This window comes from Callorhinus ursinus, unplaced genomic scaffold (genome assembly GCF_003265705.2).
Source record: "Callorhinus ursinus isolate GAN/ISIS: 27379988/994484 unplaced genomic scaffold, GSC_fseal_2.0 scaffold8, whole genome shotgun sequence".
NCBI classification, from domain to species: Eukaryota; Metazoa; Chordata; class Mammalia; order Carnivora; family Otariidae; genus Callorhinus; species Callorhinus ursinus.
In genome coordinates, this window is record NW_027397070.1 from 35,723,366 (window position 1) to 35,745,255 (window position 21,890).

At 37.8% G+C, this 21,890-nt stretch overlaps 1 long non-coding RNA gene across 1 annotated transcript; it reads left to right on the forward strand.

Annotated features, from left to right (window-relative positions):
• Positions 1 to 393: 393 nt before the first annotated feature.
• LOC112821892 (uncharacterized) lies at positions 394 to 16,830 on the forward strand. The gene is made up of 4 exons (XR_012379012.1): positions 394 to 630; positions 10,481 to 10,596; positions 10,705 to 14,237; positions 14,281 to 16,830. It is a non-coding gene; the product is annotated as an uncharacterized lncRNA (long non-coding RNA).
• Positions 16,831 to 21,890: the final 5,060 nt, after the last annotated feature.

The window sequence follows — 21,890 nt, forward strand, 5'->3', positions numbered from 1 at the left end:
CGGCCGGACTGCAGCGAGTGACCCTGACTGGGGCGGCGGCGGGGCGGGGGGCGGCCCCCATCACCTGCGCAGGTCCATGGGAGCAGGGCCTGAAGGCCCGGGCACGGAGTTGCGGCCCTCGCCCACCCGCAGCTCCCCAGCTCTCCGGGACCCAACTTCGGCGAGAAAAGGACCCCCCCTGTTTGGGGCTCTTTGTTCGCTGCCCCTCTTCGTTCCAGTTCTCAAACCTAGCTCCCAGCAGCCCCCGCCAGCGCACCCGACCTACAGGAAAGTTGCTCCCGAGCTGTGGAGGGGCGTCATCGCCTCCTAGCAACGCTCCTAGCAACCGGGTAACATCTGCTCCCTCTGGTCCAATGCGAGCGGAGAACAGCTGCGCGCCCGCCTCGCGTTCCGAACCCGGAGCGAGAGGCGCTTCAGAGACTGGAGGGACCGACCTGCAGGAGCCAGGGCTGCCCGCCGAGCTGCAGTTGCCGCTGCTGCCGCTGTCGCTGTCGCGCTGCCGCCGCCGCCGCTGTCAGCGCCCCGCTGAAGAGTGACAGCTCCGCAAAAGCGGGAGGGAGCACGGAGCCCCGCGCCTCTACGAAACAGGTGCATGCGCCGATCTCCTGGTCAGTGGACCCAGCTTGCAAGGTATGTCTGGATTCATCCAGCAATGTGCCTTCCCCTGAGGCTCAGAAAAGACCCGTTTCATTGAGGGTGAGAATAGGGACTGTTCAGGGGGTCCTACTCCGCCCTCAGTGATTGAAAAGCGGCCAGGTGGTGGTCCCGAATAACCTGATTTCATTTTTTTTTTTTTTAAATCATGAAATTGGTTCTCGAGGATTCCCCTGCCCGTCGTTACTAGGTTTGTGTTCGCAAGTTTTCAGCCCTCCGTGTTTTTCCTTTGACTTAGCTGCCCGTGTGTGGCTAGGAGAGCTGGAAGCAGTAAGCACCATGGAAAGCCTGTGGTTAAGGCTAAAATGACATCGTGTAGTCTGGACTAATTGAATCAACACGTATGGGGAGCAACAATCTTTTTAGGTCCTGCTCTGGAAAGGGTCCATTTGGCGGCCAGCAGCGGTTCACTGTTACTCAATCTCCTGAAAAGTAACCATAGTAACTCACCTCTCTTTTGATGGGATCCTCCTCATTGGCTGCCTATCTTCCTTTGGAAAGCTCATCTCTCTAAATATAGAAGATGATGAGATCTGTAAGCATACATCCATTTAGAAAAGGTGCAGTTCAGCATGGCCCTTTAAAGAAAAACTATCTTCAAAGCAAAAGTACCATTTGGCTGTTTCAAATCCTGTGAGAAGTAGTGTGTCTTACAGAGAATGATTGAGTTACTGTTTTGAGTTAACTGCTGGATTGTTACTTTAGAAAGAATATTTCTTGAAATTATACAAAATCTGGCATTTAAAAACAAATTAAGTATGTCTGACTCTGATTTTTTTTAAACAACCTGCTGATGATCTCCCCAAAATAATCTCCCAATAAATAATTGGTGAAATCAGTTATTCACTTATTTCCAAATTTCTTAGGATAGTTAAGGTTCCTTATGTTTAAAATTCAATCTGGAGAACACTAAAGTAATTGTGTGTGCTTGAAGGTTTATCTATTTATCTGTCTGGTCCAGAAGACCCCCACCTCAAACATCTTCGATAGGGTCCTCCTACTGCATGCGTTCTCCTGACTTGATAACCAGTTCAAGTCAGTGCAGTCCTGACTCTTCCGATGTTATTTGCATCTGTCTCCGTGTTTCAAAATCTCAGGTAGCCATTCATGAGCCTGAGGCTGTGAGAAATGCTCGCTGTGCAAAGGGGAACTCTCACCAGATTTTCTGAAGCTGTCCTAGAAATATACTTTTCAGATTGATTCAGCTTTACCAGGTAATCACTAGCTTAAAAGAAATTACTGTTTAAATATGTATCCAGAGAAATAAATGCTAATGTAGCATTACCATAACTTACAAGATCAATATAAGGGGTTGTTTATATAGATGGTTGCTGGGTAGAAGTCAATAGAGGTTTTCTGTAGAAAGAACATTTGTGGGCTGGCAGATTTTCCTAAGACCCATGTGAATAGACTGGGCCAAATTAGGTAGCCTGCCTTGGGAAGCATGTCAAGCGGAAGCGCTATGGGCAAACTGGTGCATGTCTGAATGAAGGAAATGAAGAGAACTCTCCAAGTTGCAAAAGGAGATTGTGGTGCTTTTTAAAAATTTAATTTGCGTTAAGGCCATGATGATAGAAACTCATGAGTGTTAAGCGTTTTAAACCAAACCAAATTTTCAAGACAGAATACAGTCGTTTAATGAGTGCTCAGCCCTCCAGTGCTGTGTTTAACTTTCACATGTACTGAGCTATCCATGTGCAGTTCCTGTAGGCAAGCAGCCTAGCAAATTGCTATCAAATTCATAAAAATAGAGCCTGCTGCATTTCTTCCCTGACTTTACCTCTTTGTAAAAAGAAATAGTTGAACCGTTTTATTTAGAAACCTAATTGAAAATTTATTTGGTCTAGTTGTATAGTGTTTATGATTATCATGAGACTCTAAAAGTACTAGTCTCCATAGTCCTTTATTGAAATATGTTTAATAATTTTAAGCATTAAAGATGGCCATTTTAGCCATCATTAGCCTTAAGTACCACCACCCCTTTTTTCTTCCTCCATTATAACTAGTATATTTTATGATAATAAATAAATCCAAGGAGACAAATAAGATTGATTGTCATCTGCCATGAAAGGTATGTAGAGTTCTAATCATGCTATCAATCTAAGGAAAGTTTGAATAAAGCAGCCACAGGTATAGGTTCATGTATATGCATTAGTCTTATGCATTAGTAATTTATATGCATCCTATCTCTTATGTAATATGCATAGGAGTTTAAAATCATTCAGTGCCCTTTAATTTACATGAACAGGTCTGCCCTTTCACTGAGACCACTACTGCAATCAAGAAGGTCAAGTGAAAAGAGTTCTTAAATTTTAATTTTGATTCTATCATGAATGTATAATGTGTAGAATGTACACTGTGCAATTTTGATGAACATACCTGTTTCAAGTCATTCATCAGAAAATGTTATTGTGGCAGTTAGCTTTAAATAAATAAGAATAAATCAAATGGTATCATTATAAAATAAGCATTTACTTCTAGAGACATTGGTAGATCCTAAGGAAGAGTGTGAAAAAAAACCCCACCGATTTGCAGTAAAGAATCTGGTCGCTCTTGTCAATGGGAACCCCAACTGTGCATACCACGAGTTATGAAGAGGGCTGTAGCTAGGGCTGTAAGGCTTACGTAAGGCTGAGGTCAAGCAGGTTAAAACTGAAATCAAGTTCTAATTTTGGTTTTTCATTATATATTCTATTTGGAAGTGTTTATGTGTCTATGAACATTCCGTTTTTAATTTTATGTTGTGTTGCTTTCCTGGGGTTTAGAAGATGCTTTGAAACATGGAGAAATGTTGAGAGGTTTGATCAAGACGCCAAAGGCCTGGGCTCTTCACTGAGGATCCATGCCAGCTAGCTTTAGCTGTCAGAACACCGACACCCTTACAATAGCTCTAAAGCTGAGGCATAACCAGTTCAGATTGCTCTATTTGTCAAAGCAATATGCTGCAGAAACCTAGAGAAAGGTAAATAAAATAATGATTCCAGAAGCAAAGGAGTAAACTGACCAGAGACATTCACCACTAAAACTGAGGAAGAAGTACACCTGCCGTTTTGGGGAGGAACTGATCCTTGTCAATGGCCGCCCCCCATGCCCCCACCTTTCTAATAAGTTGTTTAACTAGTGTCAATACATTACTTTAATGTTTCCCCTTTTTAGTCAAACATAATTATTTTTAAAAATTTTCCCAATTACTTTTATGTTAACAGGCTAATAACAGAGCCATCTAGTTTACTGCAATATTTCTTAGTGGGGCGAGTAAGGGGACATTAATAAAAACTACTGAGGGCTTGCTAGTGTTATGTTAAGTATTATAATATAGCTTTATAGTTAGAATTTTTTAAGCTTTTTTTCATATTATAAAGAGCAACAAAAAGTCTTCTTGGCAGGTAGAGATACAAGAGTCTCCTAAACATCAGTGATGCTTAGAAGGGGAGAAGGGACAGGTTTGAAGGCGATCCCCTCCATGGTGGTGTACTGGGGTATGTGTTATTTTTTAAATGATTATTAAAAGGGAGCAGGGTTACAAACATCAAGAAAAGTTGGGGATACTGCAAAGAGAATCACAACTCAAGAGCCTAGAGTCTTAATTCTGTCTGCATGTGCTGCTTATTTACTGCTCTCTGGCTCACTTCTCCATATCTGCGGTGGGGGATAAAACCAGCTATTACATGAAGAGGAGTGTTTGAATTGAGCATAATGCAATTTAATGAAGCACTTATAGTCTTTAGAAGAAAGGTACCCTGTGAATGAAGGACATTACAGCACTAGAGCCATTCTGGGTGGTGACACAAATCAGGCCAATGAGTGAGGGCAGAGAATCACCCAACTCCAGGGCAAATTCTCCTATATTCTTAGTGAGTAAAGTTAATTATTAGCCCATCTCATGTTTTTCTACAACCCTTCTGGGATACCAGGCTAAATGTTTTTGGCAATATACCCAAACCTGATGGTAGTCAAAGTGGAAGACAATGAGGGTGATGAAGAGGAGGTATTTTTCAAAAGATCTCTGTGGTCCACTTACAAGGGATTGAAAAACCTTCCTCTCTGAGCAACAAACCTGAATATCTAAGGAAGTTGTAACATCTCCCTAGACATTATCGGTAAGATATTTCTTGGAACCTATATCTAACAATATGATTGCTTTGCCAATTTTCTTTCTGATTCATTTCCACTTTCCAAGGTGAAAGGTGTAGTGAAAGGGAACATCATCCTTCAAAACAAGGAATGCACTGCTGAAGGGAGGTAAAGCACAAAGTTTACCCATGAAACTTACTACACTTGGTCTTCATCATTAATAGGACCCAGTCATGGCAGGATTTAGGCTTTGGTGCAACAACTAAGGTAACTTCATGATTACATGGCTGGTCATATCCCATTTAATAATGTTCTCTTTTGTTCAGAGGTCATCAGCAGTGGAACAAGATAGGAAGGCTGTGGAAGGGTGTTATTTTATTTAATATTCCATGCCTATGCTTGGGGCTATCCTGAGGGACATGGACTCCAGTTCCAGACAATGCTGCTGGTCTTGGGAAACTCTTCTACCTCCTTTCCTGTCAGTTGTCCCTGGAAGTTCCCAAGGAACTTTTCCAGGAGCTACAACTTGTTGGTAATTCTGACCTGCCAGCAGAGTTAATCTTTTGCTTGGAGTGGATGATAAATCTGAAGAAACAGATTGTTCCATTGATTTGGAGCTTAAAACTGGCACTGAATTCTGTTCCATAGAGTATGTTATCTAGAAGGGTGCCAGGCAAGGGGTTTTGAGGGATAAAATTGATGGAATCTTGCTATCACAAAGCTAAAGGTCTACAGAAGGAGCAGCTTTATGGCCTTGAATGTTGCTTCCGTCTACCTTCTTGAGCACACTTGTGGATGTTTCATGCTCCTGTGCTTACCACCAAAGAGAGGACAGATGTCCTGCTATAACAAACACAGTGCTGCTTAATAGGACACATATCTATGATTTCAAAAATGAAATCACAACACTCACAACACCTAACCTTTATTGTAGAGTAGAAAATATGTGGAAATGTGACAGGCACTGAGTAAGTGCTTTTAAAACATTATCTCACTTAATTTACATACAACCCAATGACTTTGATATTGTTCTGCCATTTAATTGATGAGGGAACTCAGGCTCTTTGAGGTTAAATCCTTTGCCCAAAGTCACTAAGCACATACATTGTAGAGCTGGGATTTGAACTAGTGCTATGGAACAGCACTAGAAAATCCTGTTGAAGTATTTTAAGCCTTGTAACAAGATTGAAGAATGCAGCTAACAGTGACAGATGGGATAGCTCTTTCTAAACAAAAGTGGCCCTTGAGGAAGGACGTCTGCAAGGTTTGCGACTAGCAGAGCATTATTTAGTCAGATAGGGACATGTACTTTTTAAGGCTCATGCCAGGCTAGCACCATGCAAAGGGAAATCAGTGAGACCCATGATTTGTCCACCACACAAGTGAGTTGTGCATCTGAGACTAGACCCCACCTTCTTCTCCCCATTGATCAGGCTCTTCTGTTGTCTAGGGCTACAGATGCCCATTATCTAATTGGAGGATCTTAGCTCAGTTTTTACAGTTTCTTGATTAAAGTGTTGTGGGGAAGAGAATAGAAATGTTATTCAAATGAAGATACGTTAAACCCATCACTTCTTCACTCTCTCTCAGGTTTTTCAATCTCAGACAAAGAATGGATTGCCATGACAGGGCTTGTTCTTTTATTATTGTCTGTTCTCTCAAAGTGTTTGTAAATTAATTTGCTGATGATCTTTCCTTAATGTACTGCCCCTGGGCCATGTACCTAATGAAATCACTTGTGTAATAATAGGATTTCAGTTGTCTGGAGGCAGGAGCAGAACAATAGGAAGAGCGCTTGAGCAATCATTTGTAATTACATTTGAAACATTTATTATAAAAATGTGTATAAATTGTTCTGCTGGAACTCTAATGACAGAGATGGTCATTTCTGTTCTGTAACTTCTCATTTGTTGCTTCTTGGAGTTTTACACTATGAAATACATTGAGCTGGGCACAGATATTTTATGTGCCCCCGGGGGGTTACAGCGTTAAAAGCAATTTGAATATCCAAGCCAGCATTAACCATTTTACCTTTTGAGATAAATATAGGCTCAGCCTAACTCAGTTTTATAATTTATATCCTGTTCTCAGAACTCAGGACACTGAAAATGAACACATAAAGTCATTTTACTTTTCCTTGTCTATGTCAAGGCTGGGTTGAGTTTGGCTCTTTAGTTATGGGAGAACGATATAAACAGATTTGCACCTGTTTACTGGATCATAACAGGCAAATTTCTTTGGATATCTAGAGTAACTTTAATTCTCCAAATGACTATCTGGATGTTTCAAGAACAATTTACCTTTCCTTCACCCCAAACATGTGACCAGTGGCAGTAAATCCAGAAACATTTTGCTGGAGTTGTTATAGCGCCTGTACTGTATTTTATTCCTTGACCATCTGAAATAGTCTTTTGTAGTCTTTTAACTCTCCAGTTACAATCTAGTATCTCTGGGAGGACGGGTGGTGGAAAGGAGTCTTGGGGTCAGAGCTAAGAGGCCAGGCTGGGATTGGTGTCTGTGGGATAGGTTTCTGTGCCTACTGGCACTAATAAGAGCTTGGATTTGATTGAGCACTTACTATACGCTAGGCAGAGTGCCAGTCATTTTCAATGAATTATTTCAACGGTCCTATGAGCCAGTGTTATTTCCATCCCCACTTTACAAGTAAGACTTGTAAAGAGCCTCTATAATTTTCTCAAGGCCACCCAACCAAGAAAGAGCAGAGCTAGAAATTCAAACCCACTTCAACCTGACTTCGAAACCCAAACTCGTAGCCACACAACTATTGTAAATCATGGAACCCTTCTGAGACACACGTTCCTCATCTGTAAACTTTGGAGGCTGACTCAGGTAGTCAACAAATTGATCTCCAGCTCTGAAGTTTTTGAGTTTCAATCCAGCCAAGAAAACAGATGTAGGAACTTATGTTTGCTATATATTTTAGCCTCGAAGTGGCTAAAAGCAGCCTCCAAAAACATTTTTGCCAAAAACATTGCAAATAGCTAAACAGCCTACAAGGAGGTAATTGTCAAACCAATACCAGCTGTGAAAGCTTTTCAGCATTTCAACAACCCTTGGGGGTGTTTTTTAAGAGCAATAAACTAAGTGGCTAAGTGTGTTGCCCATGGAGCTGAGACACAAATCTAGACCCCTGAGAATTTACAGGGTCTGATACATTCTGTATCTGAGGCTAATGACTCCAATGCAGCCAAACAGGATCTTAATTAATGAACCTTGGAGACATTTAGGATAATTTTTTGGTCTTGATCTATGAATTAAAAACGTCTTCCGCAGAACATCCCTTGGTTTATTTGACATTCGGTGCTCTAAGCTGCCACCTGTCCTGCCTTGTTTCATTCACTGAAAGGTTTTATTTGGTCTTAAATGCTATAGACACGGCATTCCTTTGGAAAATAAAATGAGCAGATGTTAAAAGAACAAAATATATATAGATGAAAATGTTTGCTATGGTGAAGTCATTCTTCTTTCCAAGTCTTTCATCAATCCTTTCCTACTGTGATAATCCATTGGACTTTATTAAAAAAAAAAAAAAAGGCAGTGACCTGTCCTGCTAAAATGCTAATAACAGTCATTGATACTTCTTAATGTGAACCCAGAATTTATGTTGAAAAGTGACCTCATTCTTCCTTCACTACTTAGTTAAAAGGCAGTCTGGCTTTGTTTGATGCTACAGCATTGAAGCCAGTGTAGCCAATGTTGGGATAGCGACACCACCACCAACAAAAATTAATCATGCTGATTGCTTGGCATTCCGATGACAAAGCAATCAGTTGATGGGCCGAATGGTCTGCTTTTCTACTTGCTGTTGTAGTGCAACTACTTCCCTGTCTAGGGCTCTAATACAGAGGCTCTCAAAATTCAGTCCCCACACCCGCAGCCTCAGCATCACCTGGAAATTTGTTACAAATGTAGATTCTCTGCTCCTAGTTCAGGGCTACTGAATTAGAAATTCTGGGGGTAGGATACAGCAATTTGTGTTTTAAGGAGCCCTTCAGATGATTCTGATGCTCTCCAACATTTGAGAACCACTGTGGCATCAACTAAATAGTTAAAAAAGAATTCAGTCGCAATAATTAATTGTCATCACAGAATAACCCAAAGCTTCACCTAATTATTTGATTAAATTCTTTAAAAATACACATAAGAAAATGCATTTTACAAAAAACAAAACAAAACAAAAACAAAACAAAAAAACCAAAACCAAAAAACAACCCAAAACAGCCCCTAAGAAAACTGGATTCTGTAATGCTTTCTTTGTTTTCAATATACTCCATTTTGTTCTCTTTCCCCCACAACCTTTTGAAATCTGTGAAAACTCCATATAAATTGAGTTCTGCTTATTGCATTCAAGACTGCATACATATAGTAGCAACTATTGTCTTTGATTCAGTTGTGAATAATCATTGTACATGTGTCTCTTTTTAGGTCAGACCAACCAGCGCTTTAAAATTCTTACTGCCCTTATAAATCATGCCAATTCTAACTGAAGACTCCTTTGGGTTTACAGTCCACACTGATATCAATGAAAATTTGGACTGCTTTAGGTGTGACTTAGGTAGCTTTTCCTATGCTTTAGGAAAATCATCCAGCTACTAAAAACTGCAGGAAGTGTTATACAGATGCCACTGAATTGGAAGAAAAACTAGGACAAGCAAGTTCTTGAAGTGCACATTTTTAATATTTAAGATTTTTTAAATTTAAGACAGAGGAAAAACATTAAATGTCTTCATCATGAATTTATTTAATAAGTATTAATAAACTACTCATTTTATGCATCAAATAGTTTCAACACCTAGAAATATTTGAGGATGTAGATTAAAAGCAAAATCGATGATGTATAAATATGAGCATTTATTTTGGGTCAGCCCCCTGAGGTTGAATGAGTCTGTACTAACCAGGACTCAATTTGTATTCTAAATTCATTCAGTGCTTTCACTAGGAAGCTACTTGTCCTTTGTTTTTAGGATCGAACTTGCCTGTTTTCTGTGATATGAGCACCACCTACAGTACACACTAGGAACTCCCTTTAAACCAAATGATTTCTGCAAATCGGCTTTCAGAACACTACTGTTCTTCCTTAAGCAAGTCAGAATCCCCAATAGCAATAGCAGTTTAAAGGAGAGAACAAAGATTTTCACATTCAGATACTATATACCAAGGTCAAGTTTGCTAGGCAGAATGTTATTTAAACCTTTCATTTCCATATGATTAACCTCTGTGTTATGAGGATGGCATCATAAGGTTTGTCTACAGACACACATAATTATTTCTTTAGGGTATAATTGGGTTGCCAACCATTTGATTAACCTAGGAACATTAAATTTTCTTTATAAGTTAGGTAATTTAACTAATAGAATGACAAAAAATAACTTACCTCTTTCCATTAATTTTGTGAATCAACTTCAAATTTGGGCATATTTTGACATTAAATGGCATGGAATTAAGTAGGGGATTGATAAGTATTTTATTTCTGAGGAGATGCATAAGGAAATAAATATAATTGTCCAACCTGGAACATCTATTTTGGATCTGAATAGTGGCATTTGGCTGCAAACAGGCTTTTTGGTCACAAGAGAATTGTTCCTGACTACTTTATCACGTTGCTCAGTAAATGAAGATAGAATTCTATTTTCTAGGGTCAACAGTTTCTTTTTATAAGATAACTTATATGATAAAATACTCTTTGCCACAATAAAATCTGACTTTTCTTCAATTATTTTATTTTGTTTAGCTTATCCAACAAAAGTATTAACATATACATTAACAACGTCGAAAGTAGCCTACTTTAAGAGAAAATATGCAGAAGAAGAAGATTTACATCAAGATTACCATGGGTATTTTCCAAAAGTAAGGGTTTACTTATTATTATTTTTTCATTTGTATGAATCTTGTCAATAGTGAAAGCTCTAGTTTTCATTTTTCTAAAACATAGAAAATGATGTATTTGCTTTCCAGCACCTGATATTGCCTGAGGACAGGACTTGCATTCTCAAACTCTCTCTGGAGAAGCTCAGGTTTCTTGAAGACCCAGAAACCTACTTAAGAAGGTCTGTGTTAATTAACAATTTGCTGAGGAAGATACATCTAGAGACGGAGAAAGAGAGCTATGAATACTTTAAAGAAGCTCCCTGTTATAAGACTGCTTATTCTGATACAAGAAAACGGCTGAAGTTCATGGTACAGGAATGCTGTTCTCAGTCTCTTTATTATGAAGAGCTGCATTCATATCATATTGTGCCTTATGCTTCAGAGAATGCCATTTATGGAATGGGCTACACTAGCAGCCACTTGGAGCAAAATTCTCAGCTGCTTATTTATAAAATGAATTAAAGTAACCGTTAAGTTCATTGATACTTTGTTTCTAAATGCCTGAACTGTTTATAGTGAAGATGTTAAAATAAGGCACTAATTACCAGTGCACTTGAGATCAAAGATGACATGCATGCTGAACTGAGTGGAGAAAAGCCTGGTTATTACTCAGCAGTCCTTAGTATCATCCAAACTGAAAATATGTCCACATATTATAAAGCGGCAAATAAGTGCTTTACAGGCAAAGGTTTTTATGCTTTTTTTTAAGATAAGATGATGCGTACAAGGAGACCTATGTCAAGTTCTTATACCGATTTAAACTTTTAAGTCCCCGTTTCCAAATTCTGCCACTCTTAGTGGAAAGTAACAAAAAATGACATTGAACTGATAATGTGGTGTTCTTGAATATTAAGGGTGGAACGAATTTCGTTTTCTGTAAACAATGAGGGGAAGATAGGTTCTTTCTGAAAGCTTTCGCTTGTCAAGAATTGTGCCAAATAATTGTTTGACACCATTCTCCTCTTACCGTTGGTGGCAATCCATGTTGGGGCAAACGTATTGCAACTTAACTGCTGAATGTAACAACCAGATTACTCCAAACTGATCCATTTTATTTTATTTTATTTTATTTTATTTTATTTTATTTTATTTTATTATTTTATTTTATTTTTGGCTTGATAGACATTTCTCTTAAAAGTAATATTTAATAAAATGAGCCTTGCAGATAGGCTTATCTGTAAGTTCTAGAGGTCAGTTAAAATTTGTGGTGGGCTTTCAGTTAAGAGTTTACATTTTATTTATGATGTCATTTTTACAGGCTGTGAAGCTCAGGAAAAGGGTAAGCAGGCCAAATTTGTTTTTAATAGGTTGATAATTTTAAAGAGTCTTATCTGCAAAAATTGGTGAAAACAACAGAAATTCTACATGATGTTATTTCTTCATCGAAGAGTACATTTAAGGCTGCCTGGACAAAACTTTGCACTGATTTTTGTATAGTAGTTGACCATTCACTATTTGACAAAATGTTTCAGAATGCTTTTGGTGGTGAAGTTTAGATAAGTCCCTATATTTTGCAATTTGAAAGATAATTGTTTAACAAGTTGGATAGATCCCTGAAATTATTTGAAATGGTTCATATGTTCTTTGAGGTTTGAGTGAGATTTCAGTGTCTGGGGTTATGTTCTATGGAGCATATCATTTAAAGAATTGTCATTAATTGATGAAACAGATTGGGAAAACTAGGTGCCAAAGGTATATTCAAGAAAATACCAAAGATCCAAAGATGAGTGTTAGAGAGACTATGATAATGAAGATAAGAATCTAAAATAAGGATTGCATAGGACATAGAAGAACACTGTTAAAGAGCTTTGGAATGATTTGCTTACTAATGTGCTTTCAGAGCACTTTATAGGAAATAATGAAAATCAAGGACACTGCTTTAAGTGAAGATATTACAGGCTTTTGGTGATCATATGCTTTCACAAATCTAAATATGGTGACTTGTCAACATTGTTCCATCCCTAGTTGAATGCCATCTTGTGACCAAGAAGTCTTTTTTTTAGTCAAGAGAATTTTGTTTTTAGTTCCGATTCACTATTTGTTCCCTTTAATGAATCATCAGGTGAGTCACATGGATGTTTTTGGTATAAATATTGGTGCCCTAAGTAGCATGTGTTGTTGAAGATTATGTAGATTTATAATTGATAAAAGTATCAGGTTTGTATTTAATTGCTCAATCAGAATTATTAAAAAATACTTTAGAACAAACTGAAAAATTATAATTGGGGCTAATTTTTAAAGGCAATTTTGTTTGAATGGTGAAATAGCTTTGAAATAGATATAAGTATTTAAAAATTAATTTAAGGGCAAAATTTGGCACCAAAGTTCAAAAACTTTGTTTCACTGCTTATAAAATACTTTACTTTAAGAGCACTTCTTTTAAAAAGGTTTCTTAAACAATGAGGATATTAATTGAATAGATTCCAAATTAGATAGGATAATTATACTACATATAATTTAAAAATAGAATTAGCTCTCTAATAGTTTTAACTTTTTTTTTTTTTACTGAGAGAAACATTTGGTTTGGTTTAGGACGGTGCCTATAACAAAAACACACCTGTGCGAATTGTGACTTACAAAACTGCCATATATTGAAATTGTTTGAGAATAGAAATGCAACTTTGGAATAGAATAGAGAGGGAGAGAAAAAATTACCAAGAAAGTGTGAAATTAAAATAGTTAGCATGTGTCAGAAATCTTAAAGTAACAACTCTTGGGCAATGAACCAGCAACAGAAGTAAAGTCTGTTTTATTTGATGATGTCATTAACTGAGCTCTCTGATCTCTATATTCATATGTAGAGAAGGAACTGTCTTAGAAACCAGTGGTATTTGTGAATATGCTTTTTTAAAAAAAATGATTTCAAACCAGGTTATTTAAAAATATCTTTAAGAGCATTTAATTTCTTGTGCAATAAACAATTCATAGATAAGGAGTGGACTAATGTTATCTTGATTTTTAAAAAAACAATAATTTGTATTTAAATGATGTAAACATCTGAATCAACCAACAAGGTTGCTGTCATTTTACTCTGGCAAACTGATATATAGAGAGACTCCATATAGACCTGCTTTGCTGACCCCATCCCACATGCTCTATTACGAGAGAAGCAAAAGACGGGAGATCAGTTATAACTTTCTTGAACCTAGACATCCTTTCTTTGGTAACAGAAGCCATCCTTAGAGTAAGAAAGACAGGGTGAGAAATCTGAATGCCTTAGGTAATATTGATCACTCTTGTGGGTCCTCAGCCTGAAGGCCTAGTAAAGAAGAAAATTTTAAAAAGAGAGAAGAGGAAAATGAAGAGATGAGGAAGGAAAAAAAGTGTGTTGGAGGGGTGCAGAGAAATTAAAAAACAGTATTAATAAGTGAAAGAGAAAGTTGTTTCATTGTGAGGGCAGATTGCCTTACTTGCTACACTCATTTTGACTCCTTGTGTCTGCTGTACACCCCCAAACCTGATATCCATAACATACTGATATTTTCTTTAATTCATCAATGATGCATAAGCTAGATTTTATTTAGCATATGTATTATTTGAAATGTGATGTTACCATGAAATATTCCCAAAACTGAACTCCCTGGATAGATGAATAAAGGAAAAAAAGAGAAATTAATTAAGTTAGGGGAAAAACTAATGGTACGCCTGTATATAAATGGGTAGGCTCAAACATATGATCAGATTTCAATGTACAATTTAGTAAGATTTAATCCAAGATTTAATAATTCAGTGCTAGAGGACTCAGAAATAAGTCTAACTCCCTACCATTTATTAAGCAACTACTATGAGCCAGACACTGTGCCAGGGTTGGGGATGCAGAGGTGAATGATACACAGTCCCTGTGAACTGCTCAAGCAGTTCACTGATGAAGAAGGAACTCGGAGATGTTTGGTTTTGTTTTTAAAGTATTGAAAGCACCTGCATTTCTCTTTTTCAAACTATGGGATGGGTTATCAAACATGTGTCTCCAAAAGTGTTTACAGCTAAGAAGATGTACAAGGAGAAGGGAAGGTCTACTGACCTAGCTCTTAGAGGGGAAGCAGTGTACATTCTGCTTTGCAACATATTTTATACTTGGAAGCATAATAGCCACTATCGTAGACAGCAAGTGTGGCTGGCCTTAGCTCATTCCTGGGGCATAGAGATTGTAGGGGAGGTAGGGAGACAAGTGCAAGTACAGAAGAATTCCTTCTCTCCTACTTCTCCAGCTTTCATGTTCTTTTTAGGGGAAATCAGGCTAATATTAATGTGAAGGAGAGCCTTGAAGGAGAAGCAGAATCAGGAAATCACAGCCTCTGAGTTGTATATAGTGCGGTCAAGGTTAGAAGGGCAACTTTCTTTAATTTGCCTCATGCTAGTGAGCTGCTTGAATGAGCCTTGGGATTTCTTAACACCAGCTATGCAGCCAGCTCTTCCTTCCCTCCACTCTGAATCACAGCCCAACCCGAGACTTTGCAGTCTGCTGTAAGTGGAGATTTTGGTTCTAATTCTTCACCCTCCTATTTCCCCCAGCATTGATGTTGAATTGCTCAAAGATACTTGGAAGAAAGCAACAATTTGCAGTACTGGATGAACTCCCCTTTGGGAAATGGTTTCCAAAGTGTATCAAACGAGAATTCATCAGTTTCTTGATATAATTCTTTTTAAAACTATTGTACTTAGTCATTAAATAATTGACTACTAAGGTAATCTTCACGTTTCTAGTGTTCAGTGTAATAGTCATCATTTGTATATGTTTTACTAAAGAAGATACCTTAGATTGGAAACAATGAAAGATTGTGTGCAATTAATACAAGCAGTTCATGATTATTATGTAACAGAGAATTTTAATTTACATTTTCCCATTCTCAAACTTCATTTTATACATCAGCAATGTGACATGTTTCAGGTGTTTTTGTTTTTGTTTTGTTTTTTTATTAAGTGGATCATGTCTAAAAGTTGTTACATTCATGGTTAAACATTTTTAACAAAATTTTCCTATTAGCGTAGTTTTATCTTTCCCCTGGGATTATTCTATAGTTGGGTAGAAAAAGAACATTCCTCTACATTAGCACATCTCAAATCTTCTTGTGCATATAAGTCACTGGAGATCTTGTTGAAATACAAATTTCTTTTAGTAGATCTGGGATGGGACCTGAGAGTCTGCATTTCTCAAGTCTCCTAGGTGATGTGGGTGCTGCCAGTCTACCAACCACACTTTGGGTAGTAAATCTCTACATCACTTTGAAAATCAAAATATACACTCAAGCCTATATTCTGATTACTTTCAAAGAATACGTGTTCATGTCTGTCTTCTATAGAATTTTTTAATCGAAAGAAATGAAAGATAAAGTTTCCAAATTGGTCACAAATATTATAATATTTTATATAGCAAAATACATACAAAATGATTTCTTGTACAAATTTTATCTACGTCAAGTGCAAAAAAGGAACATGGATGTAGTCATGTACCATTCTTATCAGTCAGGAAATGACACATGGTAAATTTCTCTTCTTGGTTTTCTTTCTATTGATTATACCCAGATAAGTGAGCTCTATTTGTTAACACTAGAGCAAAGATGAAATTTTGTTCACAGTTAAGAAGAATTTGGCAAGTTCTTGCTTGGCCAAACCTGAGAAGACGTTATAAAAACATTCTGTATTAAATTCGGACTTGTGGGTGAAAGCATGGGCTGAACAATTTGGTAAACATAAGCTGAAAAATGGCACCTGGATCTTCAACTTCTTGTTTTGAAATCTTTCTTGAGCTTTATTCCATAAGAGACCCTCCCCTTGCTATAGACTCATTGTTTCTCTTTAGTTGTCGGTGTCTAAGTAAGGGGTGGAGGATTGGTGTAAATGAGGGAGTTGCACAAATTGTCTAATTTGAGCATGCCAAGTGATTTTTGTCAGGCTCTCCTTTGGTCATAAATTGTTGATATAGCTATTGTGAAATATAGTGTCATAAATTTGTCATAAGCCATTAATGAAGGGAAAAAAAGCAGAAATTTAGTTCTGTGGGAATGCACCCAAATATCAAGCAGATGGTGTTCTACAACATTTATTTGGGAAACTGTGTATCTGTTACATAATCTAAAATATGTCATTTTCACATTTAAAAATATTTGGGTCATGATTTAGAGTTTTTATTGGATTGTTTTTTAAACTGAGAGGAAGAAGAAAGGTAACTGTATTTTAAAACATATTTGACATGTTACTAATAAAATTTTATTTCTGGTGAAATAAAGATGCCTTTATTAAGTGGGGGGGGGTCACGAACATTTGGCAGTTGCTTTATGTTCCTTGATTCCAGAGGTCTCATTTTAAAAGCATATAGTTATATTTCTTTCAGCAGTTTTTTAAGATTTTATTTATTTGAGAGAGAGTGAGCAAGCATGAGCAGCAGCGGAGGGGAAGAGGGAGAGGGAGAAGCGGACTCCCCGCTGAGCAGGGAGCCTGATGTGGGACTCAATCCCAGCACCCTGGAATCATGACCTGAGCTGAAGGCAGACACTTAACTGACTGAGCCACCCAGGCGCCCAGCAGTTCACTTTCAACACAAAATTTGCTCAAGTATTTGGAAGACATTCCCAATCTCCTGGCAAATTTTCTTGACTAAAATTGACCTCAAAATGGTTTTTATGTAGCATGAGCCATAAGAACACATGACAGAACTCATTCTAGTTTAGGCCTTATTCAAACACTGTAAGTATAAATCTCAGAGTCAAAGATGATTTCCCGTTAGAATAGAGTAGCGGCAGATGTCCCCATTGGTTCTCCTGATTTGTTAGGGGCAGGGAGGACAAGTGGGAAGGACAAGTGGAACACAGCAGAAAGGTAGATTTCTTCTTTTGCTACTGGGAGCTGATGTTTATTATCAGTTTTGCAAACCAGTGATTGTGAAGTCCCCTATAATCCACTGATTTATGTGAGACGTCAAAGCCCAAGTGTAAGGTATTTCCAAGAACACAATATTTTTCTGTGTATTCCTAGCAAGACAATGGATTGATGAAGTATATAATTATTTAAGCAACCCAGGAACAACTACTTCATATAAATAAAAGATACTTTGGAGTGTGTTAGACACTTAAACACATACAGATGTACACATCTAAGATGGGAACATAAAGAGCCAATTTGTCTCTTTCAGGAGTCAAAAAACAACCTTATATATTATGCAAGTGCCTTAGACAGTGCCCAGTATGTATTTGGTGGTAATAAATCACATTGTGCAAGTGACTCTTAATTTTTCTTTTACAAATAAATGCATTTTTTCCACTTGCACTCTATTTGTGAATCCAAAAGTAGGTGGTTATGCTTTGCTTTCCTATTTGAGAGTTTACAGAACACACACACACACACACACACACACACACACACACACACACACACACCACGGACTGCAGGTGGATGGGCTTTTAAAGATCTATTATTATTAAGAACTAAAAGAAAGGTAACTCAGAATGCTTCTCTCAGGAAGCTTGGAATTTCCACAAGAATTTCAAGCCATATTGAGAACCATAAATATAGTAGAGTTGTTGAGTTGATTGTAATAAGGACAACTTTAACCTCAAAACAAAGATCCACCATGAAAAAGGATTTTATCATCTTTTTTTTCCTGTTCCTGATCCGGACACTACATGCCCACATCATTCCACCCTACCCTGGCCCACGCCCTCTATTTGTGACCTGATTGCTACCACTGAAGTGAATTAATACTCATGGCAAGATCAATCAGGACAAATTTTTATAAAGCCTTGGTTAAATCATCCCAGCCATTTCTTCATATTGTAGCAGTTTTCTTAAAATTCTTTGATGTGAGTCCTCTGAGTTAAATATATTCCATAATGTGAGACACACTCCCAAACATTCATTTACCTGGAAGATATTTTTACTATTGCCCCATGGATTTAATAGAATATTTGTAAACAGTGCTGTGTAAACACAAATTATATTGAATTGCCTTGAAAAGAAGATATATCAAACTATTATTAGTTCATATGGATAAGTAAAATCTAGCACCACTTTGACCGAATATGGATGTAGTTATTTCTATAGTTTGAGGAAGCAAATACAGAAGTTTTATATATACATATATATGTCTCATGTTACCTTCTCATCAGTTTGTGATACAAAATAGTTTACAATTTTTTAATTATCAAATTAAGACTACTTCATCCTCACTTGACCTCATTGGGAGGAGGTTCCAGTCTTTCTCCTGGGAAAACCCATCCTGAGATGCTCTAGGCCATTTCCACTGGTCACTAGCCAAGTGGGGCCTGTTGGGAGACAGTGTGGCCACTTAGAGTGGCTCACTTTGCCACCAGAGGCTGTATTGGCTCAAGCATCAATGTGCTGTCACTGTGGAAACCAGGACCACCTGAGTTTGTGATTACTGTGAAGAGGGAAACTGTCTCCTTACCACGGAACCTTATCCTGACTGCCCTAATTTTATAAAAGACACATAGGCTAAACTCCTTCTCATGTCCAACTCTCCAAGGAAATTTTTACCATCAATATTAAATAAGAGACTAAATCAGTAATGGTTGTCTCTGTTTAGCTTTCAAAATAAGCCAACTCTAAAAACTCTTCTTTCTCCTGTAGTTGATAGGCTATTAGGAACTGGGGGAAAAAATTTCAAACACTAAGTAGTTCACTCTCTCTGGTTTGAATTATGTCCACTTTCCTGGATCCCTGCATAATTGAATGGAATTGAATTGATGCAGTCGGCACAGATGGAAAGAGCTTTCTGCCTGGGGATAAGAACCAGTCACGTTGTGGGGAGGCCGAATCACAGAAGCAACCTGAAAAGTGGGTATGAAGGCACCAGGGACTTAAATATCTCTTTCCATATTTAGAAGAAAAGGATCCTGGGCATAGGTCCAACAACTTAGACAGTGCTCTTTTTCCTTCTTTGAATTTGCTCTAAGAGTGTGAGTGCCTTTCAGACAAATGGGCTGAAATAATGCTGCTCTCCCTTATGTACTTAACAATTTATTTCCATTGGTTTGATTTCTTTTGAAGAAACTTTTATATTTCTTTACATACTACTGGCCTGCTGCTTTATCAACTTGTGTCTTACAAAAAAGAACAAAGACCTAAACTTAATGGTTCTGGATATACAGTTTGATGTTACCTAGGAGAAGCCAAAATGAAGATTACAATATTGGAAAAATGCTCCCAGACAAGGTGAGGAAATGTACATTTTATATATAAATTACAATATGACAACAGTTCAGTAATGGTTCCAGCCTTTCTCTCGCATCCAGTATTTTCCACAACGATCCTGCTTGTAAAATACATCCCTGTAAGAAAGTTTACAGGCTCAGTATTGACTTTTAATCTTAGCTTTCTAGTCCAACTTTATAGGAAAACCCTATCACATTAAATATTTTGTTTTGTGGGTATCTTTTGTTGCCTGGATAATGAGAAGCTATTTCAAAAATTTGGTTTCCCATATTTTTGCTTACTGCCACCAGTGGATCTCAGAGATAAATTTGCTTCTCTTAGCTACCTACAGATTAATGAAACCAGTTGAGCTGCCTGTGATATTAAGATTTTAAAGATACTATCCTGGTCTGCAGGCTAAAATATAGAAGGGATAAGAAAAATATATGCAGGATTCTAAGTTGAAATGGGTTTGCCTAAATTGCATGAAAATTACAGGATTGTGCTGTGAAAGAATGAGGACATCCCATCCAGTTGGGAAGAACAGGCAGGTATTTTTTTTTAAAGATTTTATTTATTTATTTGATAGAGAGAGACACAGTGAGAGCAGGAACACAAGCAGGGGGAGTGGGAGAGGGAGAAGCAGTCTTCCCGCGGAGCAGGGAGCCCAATGCGGGGCTCGATCCCAGGACCCTGGGACCATGACCTGAGCCGAAGCAGATGCTTAACGACTGAGCCACCCAGGCGCCCCAAGAACAGGCAAGTATTAATGAAAAAGTAGAGCTCAATAACAGCTCTGAAGAAAAGGTAAAATGTTAATAGGCAGAAGAGAGGGGTCAATGGCCAAAGGGACAGAATTGGTAATGTAGGGGTATGATTGGGGGAAAACCTATAGACTGGATTAGCTGAAGCAAGGGAAGCAATGAAACATGAGACTGTAAAATGATGAGGGGGTATTTTATGGAGGGTTTTGAGTATCAGGCTGAGGCATTTGAATGCTGTTTGGTAAGTAACGGGGAGCCACTGATGTTTTTTTGTAGCACTTTGGTACAAATAAACATAGTTTATTTGATGGATTGGAACAAGGAAACAGAATAGATGGGGGACTTGTGAGGTAATTAAGGTGCTTAGTAGATAAATAATGTGGTAAGAGACATGGTAAATGTTGGATACAGAGGGTGAGAGAATGAGTGAAAGGTAACTATAAGGTATAGACCTGCGTTATCCAATATCGTAGCCACAGCCACATGTGGCTATTAATCAGCTGAGCTGTGGCTAGTCTAAATTGAGATGCAGTGTAAGTGTAAAATATACTCTGGATTTCTAATAATTTTTCATCAAAGAATGTAAATATCTCATTAATTTTTATATTGATTACATGTTGAAATGCTGATATTTTGTATATTTTGGCTTATATTAAAAATTAACATGTTTCTTTTAAAACTTTTAACATGGCTACTAGAAAATGTAAAATTATGTATGCAGCTCACATTATATTTCTGTTGGGTAGAGCTTGTTTAGACTCTAGAGAACTAGCAAAATGGTGGACCATCAATGGATGTACAGGAAAGAGGAGCAGAAGCTAGTTGAGAAACTTCTGTGGTCTGAACCCAGAGACTTCAACAGGAGGGACTGTGTATGATAGTTCTTAGGAAAATATTTTTCAGAGTCAGACAAACCCAAGGTCAAGTCTTAGCTCGATTACTTACAGCTGGAGAGCTTTGAGGAAGTTCTTCTCCAAGCTTCTTTCAATTTTGGTTTTCTTTTGTTTTTTTTTAAGATTTATTTATTTATTTATTTGAAAGAGAGAGAGAGAACGCGAGCAAGCACAAGTCAGGGGAGAGGCAGAGGGAAGAATCTTAAGTAGCCTCCCCGCTGAGCATGGAGCCTGTGGGGCTCAATCTCATGACCCTGAGATCATGACCTGAGCCTAAACCAAAAGTCGGACACAACCAACTGAGCCACCCAGGTGCCCCTCAATTTCAGTTTTCTTATATTTAGAGTAGGAGAAATGATTTCAGGTAATTCTGAGGTTTATTATGTGAATCACGTGAATCACGTGAATTAGTGTATGCCCAGACTTAATGTCTGTGCTCAAGAAATTTTAGCTATGTAAAATAAATAAA